Source organism: Ornithodoros turicata, unplaced genomic scaffold (assembly GCF_037126465.1).
Source record: "Ornithodoros turicata isolate Travis unplaced genomic scaffold, ASM3712646v1 Chromosome29, whole genome shotgun sequence".
Lineage (NCBI taxonomy): Eukaryota > Metazoa > Arthropoda > Arachnida > Ixodida > Argasidae > Ornithodoros > Ornithodoros turicata.
In genome coordinates this window covers 338,630-359,999 of record NW_026999353.1, presented here as the reverse complement: position 1 = coordinate 359,999, position 21,370 = coordinate 338,630, and positions in this window count along the sequence as shown.

The following is a 21,370-nucleotide window of genomic DNA, read 5'->3' as shown; positions in this document are numbered from 1 at the left end:
GGTGCGAAATATACACCCGTAGGAAGGTTTATATTTTACACCTCAAGGCATAAAGTTAAGCCCTGCAGCAGGGTATGACAAAGGCATAAAGTGTAGACCCCTAGGTGTAGAATAAATGCCATTTAGAATGGATTTATGATATCCCCTGGGGTTTTGATTAAATACCCGCAAAAAGGTGTAGCAAAGGCATAAAAATGTAGACCCTATGGTGCAAGTTTCGTTTGTGCACAAGGTTCATACTATATACCCAAGGGTGTAAATTGAATACCAAAAAGAGGGAATAGCAGAGGTATAAGAAGCTAAACCCGGTGGTGCAAAAATTGTACCATTAATGAGGTTTGTATTATATGCCCCACGGTATAAATTTAATGCAAGCAAGAGGGTATAACAAAGGTTTATAAGTTTAAACCATTGGGTGCAAGACACGTACCATTTATTGGAGTAAATTAGATAATAGAAAGTGAACGTGTAACCCCAGCAAGACCATTTATGAGGACTGAACTATATACAACACTGCAAAACATGCTTGTGTATATAAATAACAGTACGAACACCGCAAAGTCCGTAAGCCGAACGCTTTTATTTATTTAGCCAAGCATTTATTTAGAGTAGCACTTAAAAAAGTTTACAAAGTCGATGCACCGTGCACGAGCCTTGGTGACATCGAGCTTCAGAATTGCCCTTTCAATGAAGGTAAGTGTGTCAGCACCCTTTCTGGGGTACCTGATGTTGAATATCCAGTACGAAGCAAAGAGTGCTGACACACCTACCATCATCGATGAGCAATCACAAATATGCTTCCGGTCAACAAATAGGCCTATTGTGTCCCCGGAGCGCTGGATAACGGGACACAGAGGCAGTTCCGTTTCCTGAAGAGAGAAAAAAAGAAATCTTAAGATTACGTTACTGTGATAGAACTGCGTTTTGTACCCACCTCTGTGAGGAACCAGGAAATTTGCTCCTTGCACCTTCCTGCGATTACCTTCAGGGCAAGTTGCCACGTGTCCTCTGAAATGTCATGTTTGTAACCTGTAACATTGACTTACTCTGCATCGGCAAAAATTAAAAAAGGAGGCGGCTTACCAAGGCTCTCTGTGATTAGGAGCAGCTCATCTTCTGTCCTATTCTCTTTCATGACATTCAAGAGTGTTTGAAAGCCCTCTTCCATGAGCGGGACAATGTTCCTCTGGTAGAGGACATCGAACTCAAGCAGGAGCTATATAGATAAACAGATCAGAATATTAGGTCGCTCATTCAATGTATGAAAACGCAAATCAAGCAGAAATGTGTACTCTAAAAACAGAACTTCACCGCATAGCACGCTGTACGCCAACCATTGCCAAGGTTATCGCTTCTGATTCGAAGGCGTACGCCTTTTTTGTGACAATTTTCATATATCCAAATTGCCACAAAAAGGTGTACACCCACCTCTCTCTTAGAATCAGATGCGAACCCTATCATTCGTGGCAATGGTTGGCTCACAGCGTGCTATGCGGTGAAGTTCTGGTTTTAGAGTGTGTGGATCGTGTTCAATACGAAGTCCTCTCATCATCTGACGCTCCAACGTACCAGCAATACTATAGTAATACTCCCAGCCAAAATACTCGGGTACAGGCACTCATGAACTCGCACCATTTCACCAATCAAGCATCTCGCACCTATTCAAACATCGAAAATACAGGACACGCCTTACCGTGCAATCATCCTTTAGAAAAGGGTAGATCTCTAGCGTCTCCATCACGGTCAACTTCTTGATGTGGTCGTGGCGGGCCTGGGCTGTCACGTGTAGCCTCTCCTTGTAGACATCAGGGTCGACCGAAGCTACTGCGGTTGCAAGCCATTGGTTGTGCTGGCTGAGGCTGCTGTCTGTCTCGCCAGGGAGGACAAGATGACCAGCATCCTAGGATGAAACACGATATGTGTATTGTCATCAAGCAGGAAAATTACTTTATGAACTACAATGTTGAATTACCTGTGAAATGCAAGGAAATGACTTACCTGAAGGCGTACAGTCTTGTTTGCCTCCCCGTCCTCTGTGTGCTTTCTTTTCGCGGTGTGTTTTTCCCGCATTTGTGCCAATTTTGGAATTTCCCCACTGAGTTTCCTCCTCTCGTTTTTGAATTTGCGGCGTAGGGCTTCCTTCCAGCTTTCCTATAGGGATTGCAAAGCAAACTCCATTAAAGACGATTCGGTGCCCTTCACTCTATGAAAAGACACAATAACCTTTCACTCCCTCTAAGATGTTATCCGTCACAATCAATACGCATACATTGTTCCAACTGTATTTGTGCTCTGCAATACACGCAAAACTAAAATTAACACGAAAACGAACAAATAAAAGTCGGATATTGCAGGCAGTGGTGTTGCGACAGACAGCTGGTCGCTTCACTGAGTACTAAGAATTATGCCAAGAAAGTTGTTAAAACAATAATCGCTAATTCGTGGTGTTGATCCAATATAGTATCCGCTTCCAATATTTCGGACGAACTATCCGAAATTTCGTACTAATTTCGACTTCTGGAGCCGTACTTTTGCCATTTTACAAGTGTGATACATTCCAAAGGCAATAGAGTTCACGATTGTGCTGACACGCTTGCGCAGGGACACCGCCAAGTGGAAGCGCGCACGCGAAACACGAGGTGCGCGTGGTGTGGTCCAGCGTTCCGAACGTTCGCTTTCCACTGTGTCTTCCGCTGCCCAACAGCAACACCGTAGCCGACTACGCCGGGACTTTTGCCCGGTTTTCGGTTCCTCGTGGCACGTTAACTGACAGTCGGGGTTCATGACGCTCCTTGCTGTGCATCAACGGATGTGCCAGGTGACGACGATGAGGTGCCGATGCGGTTGTTGATCGTAGCGATTAAGTTACTGAAAGTGCGATGTTTGGTGATTGTGCGGCTGTGCAAGCTTCTAGGCCGACTGAGAGGGCTTAGTACACTTCATAGCGGAGGTCTTGTAGAAAAGGTAGGTTTACGATGTCGGCTAAAAATTCGAACTTCTCGATATTTCGGACAAATTTCGTGGCACCAACAAGTGCGAAAAATCGACCGGCGACTATAATAGGTTTCAGCGAAACAGGGAGTCAGCAGACTTTCTTTTATATCCTTCTAAAGATTTCTAGGATGACGAATCATGTACATTGTCACACCAGTTTAAGTCACACGTACTGTTACAGCAGCCTAATAAATAAAGTGGTCGTTATACCATCCCGTCTCCTATGAGGTCCTTGAGGTGAGGATATTTTGTCACCAATGTGTCCACCATCTGGTGATAGAGTCGCTGTGAGGGGAACCTGGGTAGCGAAGACAAGTGGTGCTAGTTAGTTGCGCCACGCAAACTCAATTGACGGGCTCACCAGTTTGAGGAGATCATACAAAAGTGCTAGAAATACTTACCATGTCACCTTCATGCATGCCTGGAAGAGCTCGCACACAACAAATCGGCGAACTTTCCGGCTGATTGGTTTCCCTGTTTCCAGAATCCTATCGTAGGACCCAAACGTTGGAAACACAGCCTTTTTGTAGTCGTACGGGTCCTGGAGGAAGACGTCCTCCTGGGCATACGAAGGCTCCAGAATCAAAGTGCTTGAGGAAGAGAAAAAAAATGTTAAGAGATGAGTGGCAGGAAAACAGCAGGCGTGCGAAACGTGACAGTAATTACCCATTGTCCAGCCGAATAGTGGACAGATCCGTGAGCTCTCCGACGAACGGCGTGTCCTGATGTCTCTCTGCTGTCTGTGACTGCAAAAACAAATAAATGATGAGAATGACAGAGAGTGTTTCACTGCAGCGGCGCTGTGCCGCACCCCATAGCGTGGGAGACATTAGTAAAAATTATGAGGAAAAAGAAGAGAGGAAGAAAGAAGTGATATGAAATCATGGTGATATGTGAACAAAGGAGATGTACGCAAAAATATGTGGAAGAGAAAAACCTATGAAGGATAGGCATTGGATCTCACACACTGACTACTCACCAAAGCCGCAGGGTTTGTTTCCGGAACTGACTTTCTGGTCAGCATAATCTTTGCTGCCTCCGGGACTGGCTCATCCGGATCAATGTCAATGTAGTCCTTTAGGTCGTCATCGTAAATCTGACAAGAAAAATTTAATCAGAGCATTATCACGAAATGAAATCCAACGCGTGAAACGAGTTATGTATCTTGACGCCTTAACACTTCCTTTCATTGTCCTCATTTTTTTTCGACAATACGCTTAGGGAATATGTCCCGCTCTCGTCGACGAAGCCCGTGCATCTACACAAGTCAAACTCAATAACCGGGAAATTAACGACAACATAAAATAACTGGACACGATAACAGCGTTACACACAGCACCGAAACGGAACCTCCCTTAAACAAACAAACAAAAAAAAACATCACCCGTTATTTCCGTGCAGAACACTGTCGTCAGTGCATGTCTTAGGTGTGTGCAAATAATGATTTTAAAACCGTAGCGAATAGCAAGGCGGTTGGCAATAATGGTGTAATGAGATTTCTACGATTACGTGCGATGTACAAGCAATCAGGGCTAAGTAAAAACAAACATGAATCATTGGGGATACCACTGAATTTCTTCACTTTGTAAATATAATTACAGAAATGAGAATACAATCACAGATATATTTCCGATGTTCATTTAGGCATCATCCGTGTCTGTGGTGGCATCCTCCATTCTGTATATTCCCGAAATTCGAATATCCCCTTAAACAAAGATTAAATAAATGAAACAGAGAAGTATCCTTACCAAGATGTTGCAGGCGTCGCAGTCGATAAGAGGTAACAAGCTATCCGTGAGGCTCCTGTATGTTGTTGCTTGCAATTTAATTTTTTTTCGGCTGCCACAGGGCAAAATAGCCATGCAAAATAGCGGCATGACTTGGTCGCGCGATTTACCTGCTCTGGCGCTGTCTCGTTGCAAGCAGCTTTGGCATCCGTTTATACCACACTTGACCCCGTCATTTCCAAGAAACCCCGTGGGGAGAACAGGCACTTATCTCCACTTGCCGTCTGCTTTGTTTTTTTTTTTTTGCCGTATTCAAGAACACGCAAGAAGTGGCACAGCAGTTGCCTGTACAGCACATGGGGGCTCTTGACCCTTTTGACGCGCGATTAAGATAACCATAACAGGGGAGAAAGGAGAGCTCCCTATCCTGCTCAGGGATTATACCGACAATTCTTCAAGGTTGCTGCAAGAGGCTCTGCGTTCTTGTTGCTTACGTTGCTGGCTGAAACATGCAGCCTGCTGGGAGTTTCTTCTTGTGCAAATCGTGCGAACCAGAAGTTATATCGATACAGCAGCACCAAATTACGTAAAGATGTTCAGCCGCCAGTCATTTTAGATGCACTGAAGGCGTCACAACAATTAAACATAAAAAGGATCAAATTGGCAGTCTACTGGTGCCGATGGTATTTGTTGGCAATGGTTAACGTATTCGAACATTTCAGAGCCATGCACGGCACGTCAGGCTGAAAGTAATTTAAAAGCAATTATGATAATAAGACCTGTTGCTTCTCCTATTTGCGTCCATTGCTTGAAGTACGAAAGTGCTTTGGTGCCTGTACCGCGGCTCCCGAGCGTTTCACCGAATTATAGAGATAGAGACAAAGATAAGAGACATTTCATCGAAGGCGCCCCGGGATGGAGTGCCGAGCGAAAATTTCAAGTATATTCTGACCATTCAAAAGGCATCATGATTATAAAGAACAGGACGTGCTCACGTGTGTTCTTACATATCAGTAAAAATGTTAACATGACCCGCGCAAAATGCGCCAAAAAACGTGATTCTTCTTTTCTTTTTTACTTTCGTTTCAGCTATATTGTCTATGTCCTTGTAGTTAAAAGAAGACATAGGTATGCATTTGAAAGGTCGCATAGTTCGCATTTATTTCGACGATGGCAGGCTATTCTTTGGAGATATAGGAACAGTACATACTTAAAAACATTTACCTACACCTCTACACAAATTTTCATATATATATATTTACAACACAGAAGTGGAATCCAAGTGCATCGATCACAGGCACAGCCCAGTTAGTTCATGGAAAGCTTTCCTGTGTACATTGTATAACGCAAATTAACATATTTTTTTACAGACATCATACAAGTACATCAAATCAGGAAACTCGTTATATTCGTGCTCACACCCCTCAATCACAATTGTTCTTCCTGTTCTTTCGACAACAAATGCATGAAAATGCTCGTCAAAATGCTTCGTGTAAAGTACCTCTGCTTGCAAAAACAACCTATGCTTGCATAGAATAAGATAAGTAATACAAGCGAAGTCTGGAATGTCATCATCAAAAACTCTGACAGGTATGACACAACCAACTCGAAAAGTTCGACCTTTCATTGTGATATACTCAACGCTGCTGCACGCTTCATTGTCAATTTTTAAGTGTTTCAGCTTTTCCTGCAATTGCTGTGACAATGATGCAAAAGACATCTGTTTGCACCCAGATGTCACAATTTCTTCGTTTTGTTGCGCAAGATTGTACATCTGACTCATCTGGTGCCTTTTCGAAAGAGACCGGCATATATTGACAAAGTTGTGAGTCTTTCTCGCTACTGACTTAAAATACTGGTGCTTAGCCTCAAATCTCATTGAAGAAAGCCTTGAGAGTGGGCCATACATCAGGATCAACCGCGGATAATGTATGAGGTAGTGCATTTTCGGCATACAGTTGATATCAGGAAAAACTTCTCTAAAAGAAGAATAAAAGTCTGTGATCTGGACTTGTAGGAATGGAATGACTTGGGTTGTCAATTGCGGAGCAGCAACAATGTCAACGATGCCCCGCAGAGACAGGTACACATCAAATGCCTCATTTTCGACTGGCACGAGATCCCCAACAAGAAAAGAAAAGAAACGAAACAAACACCACTTCTCAGAAGCTGAGCCACTTATACTACCACTACCAAAAATACCAACACGCGACAATCTTGTCGGCCGCGACTTTTTGTCGCTTCCCTGAAATTTGAAGCGATCGATACGTTCATTTAACACGGACAAAGAGAGCACACCATCCAATATCAGATTATTTATGACGTGCTTCAGTACGAACGGAATAACCCCCTCAAACAAATCGTGCATGATGTCCGGAGGGAGGCTCTTAGTTGCATCGTAAGTGTCCAGCTCCGCCATGCAGCTTTCACTAGACACTCCGTACACTCGTGCAAGCGATGGATCGCTTTCAATCATTCGTACGTGGCGTGCGTGAGCATCTGGTGCACGTAGAACGAACTCATGTTCACCCCATTTGTGGTTAATCTCGTCTTTGTTGGCCAAGCAAAATCTGCATATAAGACCACTTGAGAAGCACGCTCTAAACCCACCAATTTGGTGAGATGCGAGATTATCACCAGTAATGCACAATGCTGAACCAAAAAGGCGTTTGCCATCAATTGATATACCTTCGGTTTCTAATTTTTTCACATCTGTGATCAAGGGCTCCATGATTTTTTTCAGACCATGTTTGTGAACAGTAGAGTTTTTTGCCAGAAGAACGAGATGTTTGTTGCTAACTTTAGATCGGCACTGAAGCGGTGTATTTAGCAGACTGAAATACCCTGCTAGTATTTTATGTTTGCCCTTCTTACTACCAATAGGGTTGCAAACCTCAAATTCGTCGAAATATAGCTGGAAGACGATCTTTCCGTCATCACGCCGAAAAATAGGATGCGATTTGAAATGCGCTCCGTCGCAAACATCCGGAAGTAAAAGTTCACTGCAGTCATGATCTGTCGTAACATTACAAGATGTCATCAACGCAGATATCACGTCAAGAATAGGGACATACTCAAAGCTGTCTTGTACACGCTGGTTTTCTACGCGAGGGAGATCAATGCTCACGGAGGAATATAATGAAATGCACTTGTCCAGTACCTCTCCCTTTGACGCCTTGTGCTTAGGCTGCTGAAGTCCAGTCTCTCTGGATTCTTAGACTGCTCAAATGCTTCCAAGTACTGGATGATGTCATTTGAAATGTCATTGACTGTAGACTCAGGTAGCTGTCCTCGTTCTTTCCATTTTAGAATCAGAAATGAAAGTTGAGCTACGGGGTCACGTTCGTGGCAAGTTGAAGTCGATGGGGCTTCCAGATTGGTGCTATCGATGGTCACATCGGAAAGATGTTGGGTTGTGTCTGTTTCTTGAGCACGCTGAAAACTCTCTGCCGTTTCGTGGAACGCAACGCTGCCTTCTTGGTTGTTCAGGAGGTGCCTGTGATGACGGTCCACATGTTTCTTGAATGATGAGTATAATCTGTATGTCCTTGCAGATCCATCGAAAGAACATGGCCAATTGCTTTCATGACTGTGCCATATGGTAAAGTGTCTGAAGAGCGCTTTGAAGGTCTGGGCTCTCTGATTGCACCTTCTGCAGACATACACCTGCACACGTTCCATCTAATAAAAAAAGAAAGGAAGGTATGTTATTCGTACAGTTAGAAAGAAACACCTCCTACTACGCTGCAAAGCAAGGGCGATTTTTCCCTTTTTTAGTTAAATTGTATGCTCGATACTCAGAGCGTACTAAGCTAGACAGCAGAAAATACTATAGACTTGCCTCACAGGGTTTGGGAGACGTGTTCCGCTTTTTCTAACATAACCGCCGGGCAGCCACGCCGGTCCTCTGACTCTTCTCCTGGGAGATTCCGTTGTGGGACAGGGGGATCGTGAAACAAGCACGCCAGTCGCAAAAAGCTTCTTTTCACTACCCCCTTGTTCTCATGCTCACTGGAACAGTTGGGGTGCAAGGGACCGAGTCAAGTGTCCTATATTTCGTTCGTGCCCGTGGACAGGGGAAGCAAAGAGGTCCCCCAAAACCATCGGGTTGTTTTCAGAATTTGGCCATTTTTTCCTACACCCATCGAATAAATTTATGCAGGCGCAGAGCTAGTAAATGCAAACGTAGGCATTTACCAGGGTCTCCAGACTAACACACGCAAAAGATTTTATCACAAACGAAGTGTCACACGTGATTCAATGGGGTTCACTGTTTTATTTTGCCGACAGTAATTTTACCTAATTAATTTCAGAACATTTTAGTAAGTAATTTTAGGGAGGAGGATTAAACTGGAAAGTTCTGGAGGTTGTTGAGAGCAGCAGCCCAGAGGGGATCCGGACTTTTCGGTGCATGACATGGCTGAACGCCGAAATAAATCTTTTAAAATAAAACATTAAAAAATCCACGCTTAAAATTCCACCCTTCGAAATCCATTTTCTGAAATAAACCGTTTAAAAACACACGTCCTCAAAATAAACGCTGTTAAAATAAATCATGGTTAGGCTTAGGAAGGTAACGCTCCGTATCATAGTAGTGATAGCCGTATGGGCGACACGATGTTCTTTTCGGCGAAACATGCTATTATGATGTTTTTTACTCATGTTTGTATTGTTATCAACTACATAACAACTTAGGATTTCGAAATATCCAGCTTAAAAGTGACGACGACGATGCGCGTATGAATACAGGACACGCACGCTTGATCATACCTGGGTAGTAATAGCATTACTGTAATGAAATTACAGTAATTACAGAAATTATAGTAATCAAATTACAGTAATGAATTACTTTTCCTGGTAATTTGTAATGTAATGCATTACTTTTGATATTAGGTAATTTGTAATGTAATTTAATTACATTTGGACTGTAATTTTAATGACATTACTCCTTACTTTTTACAAAAGAATCGAGTGTGTGTTCTGTATTGGCACTTGGCAGAAAGAGAGTTGGGGGACTCGCGAGTGAAAAGAATTCCAACGGCACTATGAACGGTGACACACTCAATCGGCACGTGGAACGTCAATTCCCTTCGACGAGCCACTTTCCTTAGGCAGGGCACCCACAAACAAACGTTGTTAGGTCAACGGTTTGTAGCCCTGGAGTACCATTATTTGCGGGCCCCATCCTCCTGACAAGTAGCCCCATTTTCCTGTTGTCGTGATACATTGTGTTTCCTTCGTCTCTACATTGTGGAACGATACGTCATACGCGGCACACTAGCATGACATGTAGAAGAGACAAATAGAAGAGTACAAGCTAACTGTTGATGCATTGTAAGCATACATTTTTTTCCTCGAATTTCTGGGAAGGCAAGTTTCGTCAACTTGTGTGTCCCTTGTGCCTTCCACAAACTCGGGAACATGTATGCCAATAATGGTAAAGTAATGACATTGTAATGTCATTGCTTTTTCGTAGTAATTGTAATGTAATTTTATTACGTTTCAATTGCAGTAATGAGTAATGTCATTTAATTAAATTCTAGCTGTAGTAATGTCATTTAATTACATTTTAGAAGTAATTTACCCAGGTGTGCTCTTGATCCTTGAGCCAGCTGAGCGCTGTGGACGGATTGCGCGGCGACGGTCATTCGCACTGGTAAAAGAAAGGCCAACAAAGCGCGCACGCACACGAAAAAGAGAAACGCAAAATCAGAAAACATACCAAAGAATGGCCAAACTCTCCTGATAGTCGGCTCTATATTAGACTATATTACACCGATGTCGCGCGTTACTTGAACTGCTAAAACAGAACGTCACCCAATATCCGTCATTCCGAATGATATCAGCCCCCCCCCTACTAAGTTGGCAAAACTGATCACGGATCACACACAGACAGACAACCTACTTCCAGTGTACCGAAATCCTCGTTCACAGTTATAGCCCTGGCTAGCCCCAAGCGCGAGGAGGGTACTATTTTCCGCGGCGGACGTAGAGTCGTCGGCTGTCCACGAATCAGGGACGATGGATGTTAAAAGATTTATTTCGAAGCGTTTATTCTTCAAAGTTTATTTTTCGGAGTTTATTTCGACAGCGTGGATTTTATCATGATTTATATTGAAGAGTTTATTTTGCAAATTTGATATTTAAGAGATTTATTTTTGAACGTTTTATTTTTACATGATTTATTTCGCCGTCATCCCCATGACATTTCGATACGGACATTTCGGTGCACGGACGTTTCTGTGCACGGACGTTTCGGTACACGGACATTTCGGTACACGGACATTTCGGTGCACGGACGTTTCGGTTCACGGACGTTTCGGTGCACGGACATTTCGGTACACGGACGTTTCGGTGCGCGGACATTTTGGTGCACGGATATTTTGGTGCAAAACGTTGCTGAGGGGTCCCGGAAAAATGATCCCGGGAACGGCTGTCACAATGTCGACATATCGTAATAAAACAAAGGGAAGAGGGCGGTTGGCATCGGAAGTAGTGTTGTCAAGACATTTGGTTTACATAAAGAAGAATGTGGTTTATATATTTTTTGTGCACTATCATAGGTTGAAGACCTGATCTGCATATGTTCGTGGTCTGCCGTGGCTAAACTTTTGGGGCACTTCCTTCTTTTATATTTTGCGCCCACGTTCTAGTCGGTGCTGTACAGATATTCATTTTTTATTTCTTTTTTAAGAGTATATGAGGACTTGCTTTTTAATTTTGTAATGAGTATTATCGCGAAGGAGGCATCTTCAAGGTACGGATATTATGCAATTTGAATTCCATGTTTTGAGGACGTGCCAGTAACATCTTAGTGGAAGCATTTGAATAGAAGTTATTCCAACTGTATTCCTACATACTTATTCCTCGGTGATGGCCGCGTATTTTCAAGGCCTAAACAACCATATAATATTATCGTGGTGCCCCTCCACGATTAACATTAATACCACCAGATTAATACCACCATTAATACCCAGATTAATATCTGTACAGCACCGACTAGAACGTGGGGCGCAAAATATAAAAGCAGAAAGTGCCCAAAAAGTTTAGCCACGACAGACCACGAACACATGAAGATCAAGCTATAATAGTGCACAGAAAATACATAAAGCACGCTCTTCTCCATGCAAGACAAATTTCCTGACAACACTGCTTTTGATACCAAGCCGCCCTCTTCCTTTCCTTTATGACGATATGTCGACGTCGTGACAGCCATTCCCGGGACTATTCTTCCCCAAACCGGCGTTGCAGTGATACCCCGCCGCTGCAACACTTTGCACCGAAATGTCCGCACCGAAATGATCATCACCGTAGTCATCTCTGTATTTTTAATAAAATATTTTCGTGCGCCGTGTTGGCTGAGTTGTTAAGTGTTGACAACGAAGCCCATCCCATCTTTTGAATATGCTCCCTGTTACATTAGGAACACCAGGACAGACAAACATGCAGTGGCGTAGCCACGGGGGGGCTAGGGGGGGCTCGAGCCCCCCCTACCTGCCACGGACCGACCCACGCAAATCATGCCAATCCGAGGAGAACGTAACATATGGGGGGAGGGGGGGCAGTGTGAGGATCGCGAAAGTTCTTGCAGATCAAGGCGTCTATCTAAGCAGCACTCTTGAATGGTTTTCAATGTATGAGCTTTTCAACATACTTCGAATCTCATGACACCACCTCATTGGTCATGGCAGCCTATACATGTAATCGTATTGTGAACGTCCAATCAACTTTTTGTTTTCATTCGCACTCTGCAGTGTGCACAAGTATGTGTGTGTTGCCGCACACATGATCAGCGGGGGGGGGGGGAGTTTTCGTATCGAGCCCCCCTACCTTGGAGGTCTGGCTACGCCACCGCAAACATGTAGGCGACAAAAATTGGCGCCGCCAGGATTTTTCAAAAAATAAAAAAGGAGAAGAAATCGACACGTAGTGAAACAGCATTGTCCGAAAGTCAGAAATTCAAAAATAACCAGCGGCACTTTATTTTCTGAATTTATGAAATATATCAGTGCGGAGGACGATTCTCTACTGTATAAAATGTCGCATACTCACTCAACTGTATATGGACGCATTTGCTTTTTACGTGCAAAATACAGTAAACCGGCTAACCGTGGTACTTGGAAAGGAAGATTGGATATCGTGCATAGCATTACAGCTTTTTTTATAACCGCTCACATTAGAAGGCAATACATAAAAACGACGAACAGGAAATCTCGTTACACATCACACCAAGTTAGCCGAGCGAAAATAAATAAATAAATAAAATAAAATAAAAGCGGAAGGAGTCCTAATATGTGATTTATTGTGTTGCAACGGCAATGTTTATTGGCTGGGCCGAGGGGCAACTGCCCTGCTTGCACCCCCCCCCCCTTTTCTAACGACGTGGGCCATAGCGACGACCATTAACTCCGACTATCACCATTTACTGCACACAATTATAATGAAACAAAATGTCGTCATGAACACATAGGACGCATGAAACCCGAACTTCGCAGTATTTCACGACAAATTATCGGGCTACCTCGCTACCATGTAGTGATCCTCAGAGCCGTGATCCTGAGAAACCTGACCAGTCCATTAGAATATCACACTCAAGATAGTGATTTGTAAACTTCCTTTCGGATGCCAGGGACGCGTTCACCAAATACCTTGGGCGAAAACCCACCGAAATTATTTTAAACAAATTTATTACAAAGCGCGCCCGCGACCTCATCTCATCCGAGATAATGTTTTCTGCCCGCAACACTGGGCTCCCGCATGTTTGCTCGGTTTCTCGCGGTGATTCCTCATTATTCGCGCATTTGCTTTTGTGAGTGTCTCAATCGTGTAGAAGCTCCTTCAGTGTGTTGCACAAGTATTTGTGGAACTAGGTGTTTGAAGACAAAGGACGTATCGTAGCCCAGCTTCCTGGCGGATGAACAAGACCTAATCTACAACGCTGAGAAATATCACTGCAGCCCATCGTCTGTAGCTTGAATGAACCACATGATACCAGAAACCATTTTTATGAATGGAAATTTCCAAAGCGTAGTGGATATGTAGCAGCTTATATACGTAGTTCGCGGGCAAGTGTTGAAAAACGGGAGTCATTTGATCCCACCGGCATTCCTTTGGTAGGCGGCGCCGTTCCGCAAGTCGGCTTCATCAGAAGCAAAGCAACAATTGTTTGTGTGCTGCTGCGTGACATATGCGTCGTTAAAAGTTGCCCCACAAATATGTGCGAAAATGTGATAAATTTTTCAAAGGCAGCTGCTGCACTATTTTCTAGATAATCCTACAAGTACGAAGTACAGAGTGGAAGCATAACATTGATTGTTTCTTTTATTCGACAAGACTGGGAGAAATTTACTGCATTTCTAGCTGGTATGCCTCGTAAATACACCAGTCACCTGGCTAAGCAAACCTCATGTCATTTCTTACTCGGAAGCAAAGCAACAATTGTTTCTGTGCTGCTGCGTTACATATGCGTCGTGAAAAGTTGCCCCACAAATATGTGCGAAAATGTGACAAATTTTTCAAAGGCAGCTGCTGCACTATTTTCTAGATAATCCTACAAGTACGAAGTACAGAGTGGAAGCATAACATTGATTGTTTCTTTTATTCGACAAGACTGGGAGAAATTTACTGCATTTCTAGCTGGTATGCCTCGTAAATACACCGGTCACCTGGCTAAGCAAACCTCATGTCATTTCCTACTCGGAAGCAAAGCAACAATTGATTCTGTGCTCTGTGCAACGTGATGCCTGATATTTACTTGGGCCAGAAACATGTATGAAACTGAAAAATTATTCAATGGCAGCAGCCAACTACATGGCTGTTACCTATGAACTCCTACAAATGTGAAGTGCAGTGTAAACAGACAATGTGCTGTCTTTGTGGTGTTTGCTAGAACTGCATGCAGTTTACTGAATAAATGTTTGAGTTTGTATGCGAGAAGTATTGCAATAGGATGGATATCATTTAGAGATATTTACAGGAAATCTATTAAATACAAAGAGCGACATTTTGGAATAGATGAAAATAATTTAATTTATTCAATTGAGTTTTATTTAGACTACAATAGTTCATTGCAGACAGATGATCGTACTACTGCGTGTTAAGATGCACTTTGCACGGTGTTCTTTTTTTTCTTCTCTTCAAGTGCATTCTTGGCTCTTCATGACTGTGGTCGATCATTTGTATACACTGCAATACACGTTCCTTACAAGCTTGTCTTCGGTGATGTACAAGCTGTTACTAACTGACTGTGGTCATGTGTGCTCACTTCGCTATTGATGAACCGGTCGTGCTTTTCTACTTGTCCCCGGGTTGCACGTTTGTGAGTTCTATGCACAGCACCGCGAATGCAGCTCTCTACACCGCGAATACAACCGCGAAAAGATGACACTCATTATGCCCGCGATAACGGGTCACCTTCTTTCCATAATGTTGTTGACGACGCCGTACTCGGCAAATACGGTGAAAAGATAAAACAAAATGCAAAAGCGTCGAAATCCGCAGACTGGTAACGCATTAGGCACATGATAACTGCTGCAAGTTGCATCATCGTATTCCGTCCTTGAAGCGCACCGCTACAACACAATATGGTGTTTTTACGTTATCACCCATTGACAGCCACATAACCGTTTATACCCTACGATGAAGCTACATGAATCTTGTTGCCAGCTCCATCTATGTTGGAACAGAGCAGCTTAAGATGGTATAGAAAATTAAACCAGGAAGGTATAAGTACGGAGCAACTTGCTGCTTTTATACCTACCGACAACGTTACGGGGATATTGTTGCGGCATGACGCTCATGTATACCCATTGAAAGGTCTGAAACTGGTTCTCCTGGTATAAAGTGCCCCATTTGACCCACGTTCGCACCATATTTGCACCTTTTCAGCACCCTTCTGGCTGACAGTGTATAAACAACGTCAATTTCGACATAACCCCCTCGCTGCAAATCCAATCCAATTACCTTACCTTATCTTACCTCATTGCTGCCAAAGACGAAGGAGGTAATACTGCGTTAAGCGTAACAGTGGCAATAACGATAAAATTGCGTAGCGTACAAAGTCGGAGAAGTTGGACGGAGTGTGCTCCTTGTTTAATATGAACGATAAAACTTTTCATTATGTGTTTTAATTGCTGCTGTATGTGACGTAGACAATATGTTGTTGCATACTGTAAACGTATTTTTATTCGCGATGCATTAATTTCCGCGAATTTCGCGACCGCAAAAAAAAAAAATCGGGGTAAAAATTGAGCTCATGAATAAAGAGGCATAGTCCACGCGTTGCCGTGATTCATTCACCAGATACATTCAGTCACTGAAGTTCTGACATAAATTCAAGGCGTCACGTGTCACTTGACCACTATTGTATGGGTTTGAAATAGCGGAGCAATAAAATCGTCGTGGGTTCGTCCGGACGTGGTGCAAATAGCAGTCATTGTGACTGGCGTACGTACGTATCAGGTGACAAAGATTCCCCTCTGAACGAGATGCTCTGTTACAACTGACCTTTGTTTGGCTTGAGGCTCACCGAGTGTACACAGAACTTTCCTCTAGTCGTTTATTGTTACCTGGTGACCTCATCGATCTTTCTGGTCCACCATTCTCACCGCTCAGAAAGACGATGCTGGGGTTACAGACATGTCATGGAGCAAGCAGTTTTGGGATCGACAGGAAGAACCTCGAGAACAGCGCTGGTTCGATCAAGTTGGTTTGGATCTGCAAAAATCTGGAGAACACGTGGCGGTCGAACGTCTAACACACCTTGACGTTAACCCCGCGAAAGGAAACTGCCATTGCATCCCCAAATTAAATATACGTGAATAACTTCGCAAGCGGCTGTACGAGCGGTTCGCGAAAATTAATAAATCGCCAATAAAATATATTTTTAGAAGTAGTTGCCACATATTGACAATGGTGACATCTTTAAAAAAAACTGTTTGTTGTATGGTGAAATAGAATATCTTCTGTATACGAAGAACCCTCATTTTTTAATTCACGCTTCTCTTTATTGACAATTAATATTGACGACGACACTGTCGTTTTGTTTCTTGAGTTATGTTGGTTCCACAGTTAATGATAGTCGGAAAGCTCTACACTTTCATTATTATATCACCAAACGAGATGTGTCGTAGCATCAAACACGTTCTCATAGTGAAGTCGCTGGAAATGGTTAAACAAGTGTGAATATTATGTTTCGCATGGAAGATCTTCCAGATTGCCGGTGTATTTTATATGCTCTGGAGAAACACAGTAGCTAAGCGAGTTTTCGTTCCAGAAGTGCACGAGTACAGTAAAAGTAATTAATAAGAATATGAGGAATTCCAGTGAAAGGATGGCTAGGTAGCGAGCAAGTTGGCGATAAGTATTCAACATAGCAGGGGCAACCATAGACGACGGACAAGAAAGGCCACACAAGCACGCAAAACGTCTCAAACACAACGACATAGTTTATTGCAACAGCTGGTCACTTTCTATTTGTCACCCCCTTTCTTTTTTTCAGTCTCTGAGTGTTTTAAAGTGCCCCTACTGACTAAAACTCGTGTCTTCAGAATCATACTAAACCAACTCTCGTGTCATAGTGGTTAGGGTGATCACTTTCGACGCCGAGACTGGGAGGTGACACGGGTTCGCATCCTGTCACCGGTTGTGCTGTCTGAGGTTTTCCCTGGGTTTTCCGAAGACGTATCCAGACGAATATCGGCACAGTTCCCCCTGAAGTCTGCCCAGGACGCATACTAACCCCCCTGTCCCCTACTCCTTCCTGCTGTCCTCTCTCCATCTGTCCACACCTGTACGCCGCTCATAGCCGCAGTTGCTTCGCGGCGCTAACACGGAACACGGAAGAATCATACCAAAGTTATGTTACTGAAATCGTCTAGTCTCACTTTACATTCCTGAAAACTATTTTGCCTCTACTTAACGCGAAAGCTAGAGTAAATTAATTTTTATTTCTGTGAACTGTGACGTCATGTTATGCTCCGAGGGAGCGCCAGGCTCTCATCTGGCAACGTTGTTGCCCTTCGCGTCTTCCTATGGGGCTCACTTTTTGCACTCCGTTAGCGGAGCCCCACGTGACATTCCCAATCGACCACTCTGACCTTGGAGAAAACACAAGCAGATCAAAGCCGTCTCTCCCATTTCCCCCTTTTTCGATCAGCGTCACGTGACTTATTCACCACGCGACCCTCCGGGACGTCCGTGCTAGGAGACGAGTACCCTCTCCAAAACATGACATCATTGCAATTTGTGGGCTTACGATTACGTCACTCGCTCCTTGCGTCATCGAAACTCGTGGAGGCTCAGCAGATCGCCAAAATTGGCAGAAATGCACAGCGTTCGTAAACAGGATTGAAATATCGTGTATAGAATCCTAGAGGCACCTTCTTTTGATGGACTAAATAAAATAAGCGCTGTTTTCAGAGTCCGCAGTGGCACTATGACGTCGTGGTAATAAAGTACTTAGGCGTGTTTGAGACGTTCTCCGCGTGTCCCTTTCTGTCCCTCCTCTCGGGGTCCCACTTTCATGCGCAATTCCGTGATGACAGTGATAGTACTGTCTGCGTCCCCAAGCTTCCACATGGCGGCTCGCCACACGGGGGTTATCCGGGGTCGACTTCATTGGGGATAGTACGGTAATTTCTCTTACAGCATCCGAACATTGCTTCACAAACAAGTACGTGGTGTTATTTAGGGATAGCCTATATAACAATTGTACCTCACAGTCTACGTCTAGTTGAGCAGCTTGTAAACTGGGCCCAACAGGTTGTACATGTGACACTGGTAATACCTTTAAATATGCTAGCAAAATTGCGGTGAAATGGCTCCAGGCCACAACTAGTAGGAAATAGCTCCTAACTAAACTTGCTAAATAATAACTCTTAAAGCAGCAGTGATGTATATTCCCGACTGATTAGCCGCTGCTGATGACTACGTAGCCGAATTATCTTGTTTTAGTATGGTGAGCTCACCATAGTGCACATGTCATTGCGTCAGACCCAGTGTTCTCCGCAGGCATCCGTAGTTTTGTCACCGTATACTCGGCGAGCGATGTGCAGTTGCTAACTTTATCGAAACAGTGTTGTCTGTAGTTTTCATTTTTTAAATCTATGTGTGTAATGGGGACGAAAATTGGGCCGGGAAAAGCATGATGGCTCAGCCTAATGTAGAAGTACATTTTCGGAGATTGTACCGCCACTTCTTTATGGTACCCTTAACCAGGGTTGGGAAGTAATACTCATATGTTGTATTATAAAACAGACACACAATGGTTGCCAGAATTCAGTATTCTACTAGAAATACATAATACTAATACTACTGTATATTGCAGCAGTAATACTTGTAATACATTACCCTAGATACTCAACTGTTAATCGCTGATTATCACGAAACAAAAGGCAGTAATACATATGCACAATTTGCGGCCCACTTGAGGCGCTCATTATCTTCTTGAATCATAGTTTATTGGATGCATTTACATTTTAACAGCGGCATTTTCTCGAGGGGACAGTCCTGTAATGCGCGACTGTTTGCTTTACACTTTCTTGATACTCCGGATGAGCAGAAGGGTGCATCCAGGGTGGGATATTACCATAGGCTTAGCTAAAATAGCCTGAATATTAAGCTTGATTAAGCTGGGAATGATGCTCATGCAGTCAATCATAGCTGGTGCATAATAATACATCAACGACGGAAAACGGCCGAAATTTACGATGCCGTGCTTGTACTATTCACCAGCTAAGTAAAAGGATGATGACTTATTGTTTCTGCCCTTCAGACTTTGTTTCAAATTTCATATGGAGTGTCTAGACGCGCTGATGAAATTCGAGCCCAATTGACACTTTGCTCTCAGTCTCCCGTTCAAACTCGTGCGACTACCCACACGACTGAAAGGATACACACCAGAGGCACACTGAGTGCACCACACGCACTGCTGTAGATGATAAAAGCCTCGTAAATAGGATGACTAATCCTTAGGGACGCTGACCTAGAAGGAATGCATGAGGGCCCCCAGTAACCTCTGGGCCTGAGGTCATTCTCTTTGGGGGAATTTGGGGTCAGCCCATAGCTGGTCATTGTTTCTGACCAAAGGTTTCTGGAACGCCAGAAAATCAGAGATAAATTGCTCTGGTGACACCCGGTAGGCGAGACTTCTCAGGGGGTATTACACCTTTTAGAGTATTATAATACATGTGATACGTCAATTTGGGCATTATAATATAGATAAAAACATATTAATAAAATGAGTATTATTAGTATATTAGAAGCACTCCAGAGTTTCACAGGAATAGTATTACCACCCAGCCCTGGCCTTAACCCAATCATTTGCAGCTTCTCAACATGAAACAACATTGTTTGGATATGTGTCAACATATGGATATATGTCAACATAGGTTTAATCCTACTCTCCTCGCAGATAATACCTTCATTCTGCGGCACTGTGCAGCTGTGCTACTCCTTCTACGACACAACATGAAGAAGGTGGATTTTCATGTCTACCTATTTAGTCGGTTTGGAAATTATTCAGTCCACATTCTCTTTTTAATATCATTTCCTCAATTTTGGTGGTTTGTCATCAAGTGTCTCGCGCCGGGTAATTCGGATCATTGTCAACGAAAGCTTTCGTGCAGCCTGTATATTGCAATGTGAATGCGGGCGCGCTCGTCTGCATTACCAGCGCCCACATATTTTAAAAGCGTGAGTAGCCATAAAGTTAAAGCAGAAAGTGTTATCTCAGTCTGAATGTCTTGTTGTAACGCGTACTACGCTTTTAACCGCAGCGAGACGGGAAATAATCTGCTCCATCTTAGAGCGTCCTGCCAAACACCTATAGATGCAACTGCCACTGTCTTATACGTACATTTTATTCGTACACTGCCACATGGTCATCTAAATGCACCAACTGACGAAGTGGCCCTCAAGTTGGCCCTCAGTTGGCCCTCAAGTTTCGCAGCAAAGAGCGCAAGAGATGCGTCGAAAACCGGGTACACGAGTGCCGAAACGCATGTGGGTGTGAACGTAGCGCTGCCATAGCTCATAGCAAGTGTAAAACATGGTTATGTGTATCGACGAGCACCTACATTCCAAGTTTTACAGCACAGGGTGCAACAGACACTTCAAAAACCGGTCTCCACCAATGCCGCAAAGCATGCGGCTATATGACGCAAAGCATTCATCACAACTGTAAAAATTAGTTATCAATCACGACGTGCACATGCATTTTAGTAAGTTTCATAGCAGATGGTGTCTGTTCCGCGAATGCGAGCTTCCATTTCAAATGCTGCAGCAATTGGCTTAATTGACGCGTGCAAAATAACACTGTGCTGCGAATACTAACACTCATCGAACTGCGACTGTTTTATGCTGCGAAGTCGAGCGAGACATCTTCAGCAGCAGCAGCAATCCGACCGCCGGCTACGTCAGGTATTTGTGTCAGAATCAATAGGAATGAGTGAGGTTCTCCCTCCTCTCTCGTTAGACTTTGACGCACAAATTTGTCCAAGCGTGTGTATCTCGCGAACATCGGCACATAGGAAAATAATTCCTTGGTCCTCTTGTACAATGCGTATATGACGGGATGAACCACATTAATTGAGGTGTCTCAATTCATTTCAGTTGAATCACGGTGCCTTGTTATGAAGGGTCCGTGTAAA